General features: G+C 45.3%; 1 non-coding gene across 1 annotated transcript; it reads right to left on the bottom strand.

Moving 5' to 3' along the window:
* Positions 1 to 2,120: 2,120 nt before the first annotated feature.
* On the bottom strand, positions 2,121 to 2,280 carry LOC128100242 (U1 spliceosomal RNA). The gene has a single exon (XR_008214752.1). It is a non-coding gene; the product is annotated as a U1 spliceosomal RNA (small nuclear RNA).
* Between the last annotated feature and the right edge of the window lie 8,561 nt (positions 2,281 to 10,841).

Genomic DNA, 10,841 nt, shown 5'->3' on the forward strand with positions numbered 1-10,841 from the left:
TCTAGTGTTATGTAGCCATGGAAAACAACCTATTTTTAAGTACCTTTATTTACAGCTTTTGTTTTCATTCTGAAAAATTGTTACCACATTAAAACACAGTATTTGGAGTAACCAATATCTATGTGCCCAAGGCACTATTACTCATATTTTGCTCCAGAATAAACTATGTCTTGAGAAGGGAGCTATATTTTTGCACTGACAGTGTTTGGCACCCAATATGGGGCCTCAAGCAGATCCACTTTCATCAGAAGAGTCACCTAAGTTATCATTAGGTACCCACATGGGCCACTGTGCCCAATGGTTCAACATTGCCTCCTTGAGTAGATGCTGATGAGTTCTTTCTAGGGTTAGACCATCCTTGGTTTAGCCCATGGTCCACTGGTTTATTCTGGATGGTTATTTGGATCTTATTTGATTTTGATGTATTATTGGGTTTTTTTTTCAGAGCAGTTGGTTTATTTTGTTTTCAAAAAGTTCATTTTTTTGCTAGCATTCAGTCTTTCTTCTGCCACTCCTCCAACATACAATTCTGCATTTTAAAAAAGATTTGTTTAAAAAAAGTATGCCTATGTGCATGTTTCTATGTATAGGTATATTGCTAGTGAGTAAAAATGCCACAGAGGCCAGGAGAGGGAGTCAGATCCCCTGGAGCTGAAGTTCAGGCAGTTGTGAGCTGCCCAATATAGCTACTGGGAACTGAACTCAGGTATTCTGGAAGAACAGCTAGTGCTTTTAACCACTGAGCCGTCTCTCCAGCCCCACAAGTTTGCATTTTTCTATAGCTTTTCATGCTTATTACAACCTTGATGCCTTTAGTTTAGTAATTCTGTGATCACCTGATCATAAAGCCCAACAACGTGGACGTGTCAAAATACCCTATGTTTTACCTCATAGAGAAGCAGCTCAACAAAACCTGTCTTTTTGGGACTGGAAAGAACTTTATTGGCCCAGCTGGAAAAAGACACACAGGGTTGATCACCCAGTGTCTTGAGCCCTCTCATGTTTCAGGAAATGTGCAGGACAAGTTTGAGACACAGTGGGAGGAACTGACCTCTGGATGAAAGCTGAGGAAGTGACTCCTAATGGTAGCATATAAACCAGACCCCTTGGCAGTGTAGACAAGCATTTGACTTTCAGGAGAAAATGAAATACAGAGATTCAAGGAAAGAATGCTTGGAGGAAAACCACCATTTCTTATTTTAACTGGTTTTATGCTTGATAATTGTGTTATTTCAAAGCTCAAGTATTTGGAAAATGGGGAAATGTAACTAAATTAAACCTGTTTTACACTTGCCTCAGTAGGAAACATATGACACCCCTAAATCGAGTTTTTGCATGCTCCATTAAAATCTTGGGCCAGGTGTGGTGGTGCATGCATTTAATCCCAGTAGTTGGGAGGCAGAGGTAAGCAGATCTCTGTGAGTTCAACCAGCCTGGTCTACAAAGAGAGATCCAGGACAGCCAGGGCTGTTACACAGAGAAACCCTGTCTTGAAAAACAAACCAACACCAAAAAGCAAACAAAAAACTTAAGTAATAGAATTTTTTTTATTTTTATTTTTGTTTTTATTTTTTGTTTGTTTGGTTTTTGAAGCAGGTTTTCTCTACATAATCCTGGCTGTCCTGGAACTCACTGTGTAGACCAGACTAGCCTCAAACTCACAGAGATGTTTTGTCTCTGCCTTCCAAGTGCTAGAATCAAAGGCATGTGCCACCGTACCCAGCAGGTAATAGAATTTAAAGACTGTGGGTGGGCATTTTACAACACAATGAGAGATTTATAAACTGTATCTAAGTTAAAAAGCTATGTTAAAAATAAAAATAAATAGATGGCTCAGCAGATAAGCCTGCTGCCAAGCTCAATAACAAGTTCAATGCCCGGGACCTATACTGTAGACCCGAACAACCAAACCAACTCTAACTTGTCCTTTGACCTTCATATGGCACCCGCGCGCGCGCGCACACACACACACACACACACACACACACACACACACACATATACACACATACACACACACACACACACACACACACACACACTTTTTAAAATAAAAAATGGGAAATTATTTTAAAATGTAGATGTGTCAGAACTATAAACTGAGGAAATTAATTTTTTTAAAGGGAAAAGCTCAAATGCTGTCCCCTACTACCACAAATCATGCAGTTGAATCTCCTGTATTTGGGAAAATCACAGGAGCCGGCATACCCAGAGTGCAATGGGAGAGCCTCACCCTGGGAAAACCTTCTTGATCATGGTATCCTCCCTGCTGGTGATTATAAAAAAACAACTTTTCTAAGCCCCTCTCCTCACCTCATCTATATTCTCTGACCTTGCCTCTTCCTCCTTGTCTCCAAGAACAAAATTTGATTTCAGAGGAAAAGACTGCTTTAGGATACAGCCTAGACGGGGAAGAGATCCCCACTACATTAACATGTTCAGCTGCGAGTGGTGGTGGATGCCTTGAGTCCCAGCATTCGAGAGGCAGAGATGGGTGGATTTCTGCAAGTTGAAGGCCAGCAACCTGGGTTACATAGTGAGATTCAGGCCAGCTAGAGTGACATAATGAGATACCACCAAAAAAAAAAAAAAAAAAAAAAAAAAGGAGAGAGAGAGAGAGAGAGAGAGAGAGAGAGAGAGAGAGAGAGAGAGAAAGAAAGAAAGAAAGAAAGAAAGAAAGAAAGAAAGAAAGAAAGAAAGAAAGAAAGAAAGAAAGAAAGAAAGAAAGAAAGAAAGAAAGAAAGCCTGCCTGAAAGGGCGTCTTGCTCTCTGCTGCTTTTAAACAGAGGAAACAAAAACGGTTTAGGTTAAGAGGGTGGCTCAGTAGTAAAGCATTTGCCTCGCACACACGAGCCCCTGGATGACAGCACACAGCTTTAATCCCAGCACCCAGGAGGCAGAGGCAGGCAGATCCCTGTGAGTTCTGGTTTACATAGCATTCCAGGCCAGCCAGGACTATATTGTGAGACCCTGTCTCAAAATACTACTAGTAATAATAAAACAAGTCTCAACTCTGGATCTTTTTTTTCTTCCTGTGATGCTTTTTTGAATCTCAAATATAGATGAAAGTTTTCTTCTTCACTTTTACTAAGAAATATGCTCTGGCTCATTGTTTCCATGTCATTGTTTTTACATGTCATTTTGAGTTTAAAACAGTAAGGGGGAGCTCAGTCTCCCCAAAAAACAAGAACTTTGGCTTTTGTGTGTGTGTGGTTTTTTGACACAGGGTTTCTCTGTGTAGCCCTGGTTGCCCTGGAACTTGCTCTGTAGATCAGGCTGGTCTCAAACTCACAGAGATCTGCCCACCTCTGCCTCCACCTCCTGAGTGCTGGGGTTAAGGGCATGTGCCACCACTGCCCAGCTTACACTTGTAACTTTATGTGTGCTACAAATTATTCTTGTTGGCATGAATAACTTAAATGAGTATTGTGTGAATGCAAACACCTTTAGAATGATTTTTGCCTGCTACTACCTCTTTTGAAAAGCGGGTTATTCTCTCCCATTTCTGGTGAATTCACTCAGAGTACTGGGGGCAAAGAGCAACAGAGACCCTTCTCCCAAGCCTCTCACATCCTCTTGCCTCCAATGAGCTTCAAGATCTTTGCCTCAGACATTTTACTAAGCGTTTGCTAACAACTGATTTGGGTTTTCTCACTCCTAGGTCATACACAAAAAGACTGGGGGTCCAACACCCTGGCCCTTGGAGACCCTGTGGTCTCCACCACAGCTTCTGGGGGGAGGTGGGCTACAAAGGTGGGCAGAGGTTGTGGGTCCCAGGAGCTGGAGGACCAGCAGCTCTGCCCCACCTGTCCAGGAAAGGACACAGATCCTCGTTAAGACCCAGTATCACCAAGAGGCTCAAAATCCAAGAGGTTCTGCGACAGGTTCCTGGGAACACTTATGAGCCCTGTCCTGATCTCAGATGCAACACTCCAACCTGTGTATGCTCCTGAAATGTCTGGGTGGCCCGCGCTGGGGCCTCCCATGGAGACCTAGAACATCGCACTAATTTTAAGTGCCTGCTGTTTCCAAGTACACTAAGTTGAACAGGAACGGAAAGATCTTCTGCAGGAAGAGCCGGAGACTGCAAATGGTTCTGTAGAGGGTCTTTAACCTCTGCTAATCAGTTGAGTTCCCAGAGTGCAGGAAAATGTATGTATGAGGTACCTGCACAGGGCTGCAGTGAGTTCCTGCCACAGGTCTGCAGAGGGAAGGGGAACGAGGGCTTGCCTTTCCAGACGTTGCCTTCTGTTCTCTTCTCTTCGCCTCTGGACATGGGGGGAGAGGGGGCAGGCAAGTTACTCAATGAGCTAGGCCTAGCACGAGTCACACACAGTAAGCAGGGTAATTGCTGCTGTTGTTAGTGACTGTGGAGTTCACAGTGCCTATCTTCTTGTGAAGAGGGAGAAAGCAGACGCAAACAGTTCTTCCAAGAGCTCGTCTCCTTCCGTGGGACTCGCTCCAGTGGCTGGGTGCCAGCAGCACCTCCACACAGCTGGGGCTGGAGAGCCAGACTCCCAACTGACCAGGGTTGGCAGCTGTCCTACAGATCTTGCAGTAGGGTTCAAAGATATGTGATTCCCTGTGTTGGGACTTCAAGCCTGATGTCCCTTTAACAGCCCTTGTCAGCGTGCCATGGTTCTCCCTGTAGATTTTCAGGACTATGGACAACAGCCATTATCTGACCTCCAGGGGAATGGAGATGTCTTCGGATCCTGGATTCTGGGAAAGAGAGTTATAAAAGTGAGTGGAACCGATCCACACCAGCTGTGTATGAGCAACTCTGTGGTGAGCCAAAGTACAGAGCCTGGCCACGCTGAGGAAAACCTTAAAACAAATGTATCCTGGGCTCAAAGACTTTTTATACACTCATGCATATGCATGCACACACACACACACACACACAGAGAGAGAGAGAGAGAGAGAGAGAGAGAGAGAGAGAGAGAGAGAGAGAGAGAGTCTGGCTTCTGAAAGCATAAAAGAATGAGGCAAAAAATGTAAAAATATCTATAAGTGGTTCCTTTTGACTTAAGGACGGGAAGGGGGAAAAGAAGCTGACCAAGTAAGGGGCTTAATTTTCAAGTTGAGAATTGTAATAAAAACTTTAATTACACATGGGAAGTTTTCAAAGACTTTACCGCCAAAGAACATGACTTTGAAAATGCCCTTCCTGAGGCTGAGGGTGTAATGCAGTTGGTAGTGTTTGCTTGGCATGCATGAAGGCCTGGGCTCCATCCCCAGCACCAAATAAGTCAGATGTGTTGCTGCATATGATCGCAGCACTTGGCAAATATTTCAGCAGAACAAAACACTCTTCCCCACTGAGGAGCTGCAGATTGAAGCCAGGGGCTCCATACAAACTAGGGATGCCCAATACCACTGAGCCACACCCCAACCTAATAGAGTAGTCTTGAGGAAAGGATTAAAAACATCTAGAGGGCTAGGCAGAACACTACTTGTGTAACTAAAGAATGGAAATGTGACACCCCAAAGCAGAGGGATGGCCAGCCAGATCCAGTGTGAGCGAGACAAAAGGGTCTACGGGCCAGCCGTGGTGGCACGAGCCTGTAGTTCCAGCACGTAGGAGGCTGATGCAGGAGAATCATATGCTCTCAACCAGCCTGTCCTACATAAGTTCCTAAATAAAATAGGTGGTGTTTCAATGTTTAAAAAGAGAATCTCTGGGATTAAAGTGTATGCACATAAATTTATTGTAATTTTAAACATTTTCATAAAACTTTAATTTTTAAAAGAATATGCTGCATACAATTTACAGATAATATACAATGTTTTTCATTTAAGTTCTGTATAATTTGTCATTTTTTTACAGGATGCCTTTGTAATTTGCCACTCTTATGTCTGCAGGGACCTGTGGATGAAATTCACCCATGACCTAACACAATCAGACAACTAATGTTTGGTCACTCGAGTCCCTGAATGGACGTGGGCTCTCGGTCAGCAGAGAACATGTGAAATAGTTCAGAACTAATTTGCCTTCTGGAAGAAAACCCCAGGAGTTTCCTTCCCATTGATAAGTTCAGAATCAGAAGTCCCATCCAGGGGGTGCAGCTGGCATGGATACGTCACCTCTCAGCTACTGTCCCGTGAGGGGCAGGACATGTGCCTCCAGGGGCACTTGCCAGCTCTCGACTTTCTCCTCTTGCTGATTTGGTGAGTTATTCATTTTCTGGGTAGTAAAGGCCACCTTTGAAATAACTCAAGCCTCCATGTTCCCCAGGGCCCTGGTGCTAAGACGCAACAGTTGGAGGACTATGCAACCTCTGACCAGTGCTGCCACACGCATCTTATTAGGAGGGAACACTCTAATGCCATCTTTTGAAAAACTCACAGTCCAGCTGAGGTGTCACAGGCTATGACAGCATCTTCGCCACTCGGACCAGAACACAAAGACAGGGTGCTTCCTGTGGCAGCATCGGAAGCATGGCTTTTGAGTCTCTCCGGACTGAAGTATATGATACATGTGTTAACCGGCTCAGGGAAGAAGGAAAGGAAAAGGAAGACCTGGGGAGACTGAGACGGACACTTGACAGTCAGTGACTTGGCACTGAGGTGCCTGCCATCCAGCTCTGTACTTAAGGGCTGGCGTTCCTCTGGGTGGAAGGGAGATAGAAACAGGATGAGCATTTCAGACGAATTAAGCAACATCTGAAGGAGTTGCTGGTAGACCGGGACCCAGACAACGGTGCAGGAGAGGGAGAAAGGAAATGACGTTTTAAAAGTACCTAATACGAGGGGAATGAGGCTGAGTAAGAAAAGAGAAAATATACACATTAGTGTGTGTGTATATAGACACACCCTATATGTATGTGTGTGTGTGTGTGTAAACGATGACTGCACCTCAGTAACCATCCTTAGTGATCTATCACAAAGGACAGCAATGTGCTAGGTGAGTTTTCATGACACAACAAAAGAGAAGCAAGCCACAGTAGCACATGCTGCTGAGTGACAGGCCATCCAGAAGTATGCCAGGACTTAGAGTGACCGATCTTTACGCCCCGGGACAGTGAACTGAACTAGAACAATACGTGGTATTTGAAAGGAAGCTTGCTACTGACAATTCATAGCAGAAAGGATACGGGTAGACTATTCAAACTGTGAGCAGTAAACCACTATCAGTCACGTTATTCGGGGCCCTAGGAAATGATCCCACTGACCTTCACAAGTCCAGCTATGCCTTGGAATGATCGACCTCTAGAAAGCTCACAGGATACACAGCTCCTACTATGGCTAAATTAACGTTGAGTGTCAGTGTCTGTAGGAAAGTATACAATACAACCCTTGCCTTAGGACAAAAATGATGCCCCTATCAATGTCCAGTGAGTTTTCAGGATGGCTCTGCACCACTGAGAAAAGGTGGTGAGCTCTGGGCAGCACAGACACGTCTTAAGGACTACCAGATTGGATGTTTATCAAGACACCACGTTTGAGATGCACCAAAAGGTCTTTTTGGCAACTCAGCCTTTTCCTCAGAAATGGTTCCCAGAGAGTGTCCAACAGCCTTCCCAGCATATTCCTTCATCAGTTTGGAAGCATCATCAGTCTGTAGCCAATCACCAGTTCAGAATCAGAAGTCAAAGGAACTGTAGACTATGTCTTTTTCTGTTGTTTTTGTTTTGTTTTGTTTTGTTTTGTTTTTTCGAGACAGAGTTTCTCTGTGTAGCTTTGGAGCCTATCCTGGAACTCGCTCTGTAGACCAGGCTGGCCTGGAACTCACAGAGATCCACCTGCCTCTGCCTCCCGAGTGCTGGAATTAAAGGTGTGAGCCACCACTGCCTGGTGACTATGTCTTAATAGCATCCAAAGTGGACTGCCGTGTCACACCCCATCCAATAAGCCATCTATCTCAGGCTCTGCAAAAGACTGTGGAAACAAGTGGAACCCGGTCAAAGTGCAAACAAAATCAAGGTAATCCGTGTGCCCGGCCTCTAACCAGTAGATGAGAAACCGGAAAATCTCCATTTGGCCCGAAAGAAATCCCACCCTGGCTCTTAACAAGCCAGCTAGAGATGAGTGGAAAGCAGGAGCTCAGACAAACTGGAATCCAAACTTGTCTCAGCAGCCTGTAGTCCTGTGACAATGTGGAATCAGCCATGAAAGAGCAACCTATGAAGAGGTGAAGGAACGTCCCCCGCTGTATGGGCAGACTGGCTCCCTGTATGACAGAACTGACAGGTGCCTGTCACTCATGTCACAGTGAGTCAAGAGAATATTAAGGAGCAAACCGGTTAATGAGGGCAGCTGGAGAGCTGAGATCGCAGATCTGCATTTCCTAAGGTGACACAGTGTCAGTATTCACTGTGGCACATTTGGCCATCAGCCTCCTCAGACTAGTGAAAGCCAAATGGATGAGAAGACGCTCTTTGGAGCCTTGAGGTTCTGGGCTCTGAATTATAGTTAGAAAGACTTATTTTCAAGACAAAAGCAGCTGGGCGGTGGTGGCACACACCTTTAATTCCAGCACTCGGGAGGCAGAGGCTGGCAGATCTCTAAGTCTGAGGCCAGCCTGGTCTACAGAGTGAGTTCCAGGACAGCCAGGGTCACACAGGGAAACCTGTCTCAAAAAACCAAAAGATAAAAACATCCAAGGATGTTTAGAAATATAGCTGTGCGTCAATGCAGGACCACCCACAGCACCAGTCCCCAAAGACTGTACTACCTAGGATCATCATGGCCATCCTGGTTTGTCTAAGCATGCTCTGATGTACATTCAAGTGACAACATGGACTGATGAAGCACATGTCAGGAGCCCCTTTGTTGGGAGACATGTGACTGTCTTTCAAGGAATTCTACCAGAGGGAACCAGGGTTCTTGTTTCTACAAGAACTGAAGCACACTCTCTGACTGACTGACTCTAGAGAAACAACCTCAAGACCCCCATCTAACCAAGAAAAAACAAGGCACAGAAAAGGCTGCACTCACTTAAGATTCTCTACTTAGAGGTCTTTCTCTGAGCCAGCCTAGTGCCTAATCCAACAAGAAGAGTTAGTGGGACTTGGTCATTCTCACTATGACCTTTAACAAAAATGCTTACCCTTATTAACCAAGCACGTGGAACTTAACTCTCACATTAATTGAGAAACCCCACGTCCTGAAACAGCCGTCTAGAAAGCGACACAGAAGCACAGTCCTCTGCGTTGGCACTCACATGGCAAGGGGGTCAAGTTGTTGACTGAGCCCACAGGAAGGTGTCTCAAAGGAAGGCACCATATATGGAGTGTGGTCATTGAGAAACAGGATAATTCGTCCTCATACCACTCATTAAAGAACTGTGCAATAACTTTCCAAGCAACTGTCTGATGTTTTAACACACAGGGTTGCTAAAGATGTTAGAGAAATCTCTGGATCTAGGAGAATCTGGCAACACTCTCTGAAAGAACAGCAATTTTTTGTAATCTTAAATGTTAAGATACATTTTCAAATATTAAGGATATATGTGTACTGGAGGAAAAGTGTCTGGCAAGCCGACGGTCAGCCAAGGGAAAAATGGACCGAGTCCAGGTTGTGGCCATTCGAACCCTCTCCATAAGGCTCTTTCTACTCTGTCTCTTGGACAGATGTATTGAAAGATTGTTCAAGACTCCCATCACTCTGTCTCAAACTGACCTTAAAGATAGCACCTATCCTTGGATACTTCCAAAGGATCTAAACGTTTTCAGGATTTCTCCTTCACTACCTCCAAACCCATCAAGTGCATTCCGGAGCACTAACTGGTTTTGCCAAGACACTGCCATGGAACAGTGCTATACCTGGCTCAGCGATGGGTCTGGGAAGCGTCCTTTAAAGCACTGCATTAGGCCAGGCAACCAGCAAGCTGCGCTGCGTTCCCAGCCATGTTCCTGGAGACAGTTCTATTGGTCCTTGTCCTTTCTTATTCTTTCCCTCAATAGTTACTCCACACCCGCTGTGGACCAGAGTCAGGAGAAGGTGCTATCTGAGTCGGGGGACAAGAGGAAGTCATTTTAAGGGGGACAATTGCAGACCGCGATCAGTGCCAGCAGAAAACCAACAGGGAAGGAGAACTCAGCTGGGGGTCAGATGGGGGAGGGAAGAAAAGCCCTACTGCAGACACCCAAAAGCTGACGGCTCAGCAGAGAGCTGGGACAACAGATCCTAAGGGACTGCTCTCCAGGCCAAGGGGACAGACACGAGGCTCCGAGGTGACAGAACTGATCTGACACAACTTGTATCAGAAGCTGTGCCGCACAGCGATGTGTTCGCCGGCACTCATCTTTCACAACAGCCCACTCGTCACCACCAGGACCCGTGTGGACCTTGACTCTAACATTCACACCCTCCACCCCTAGCCTTCTTTAGAAAAGCGAAAGAAAGTATGGTAAAAAGAATGCTTTTTACCATAGAAGTATGTAGGGCAGGGAACAACCAGGAGAACATTTAGTTCAACTCCTTATTTAGGATGACTAAACAAGACTCCCCCACCTCCTTGGCACTTGGGGTAGAGCCTAAGCCTCATGCTCACTGCTCTTCCCACATCACCTACAGGCTCTCAGTCCCTGGGACAAGGTGCTCCGTGGGATACACTTGGGCCATCCTTGGTCAGGTGGTGTCTAGCCACTGAATCTGGTTTCTAGCCAGCCATTACCCCTCCAGGGGCAGACACTTATCAGATGCTGCTTGGTATCAGGCCCAGGGCCTCCAGTTGTTTGCAAGTGGCCCCCACATTCAGAGACCACGTTAGTAAACATTTTTCTCTGTTCTTAGCTCTTGCACACTACGTAACTGATTTAAAAATGTTAAAAATGTTCATTTAGGAAAAAAACTTCATAAATAATGTATTTGTGTATAAAAAAATGAGACACACC

Source organism: Peromyscus californicus, unplaced genomic scaffold, assembly GCF_007827085.1.
Source record: "Peromyscus californicus insignis strain IS unplaced genomic scaffold, ASM782708v3 Scaffold_6__1_contigs__length_162567912, whole genome shotgun sequence".
Classification (NCBI taxonomy): domain Eukaryota; kingdom Metazoa; phylum Chordata; class Mammalia; order Rodentia; family Cricetidae; genus Peromyscus; species Peromyscus californicus.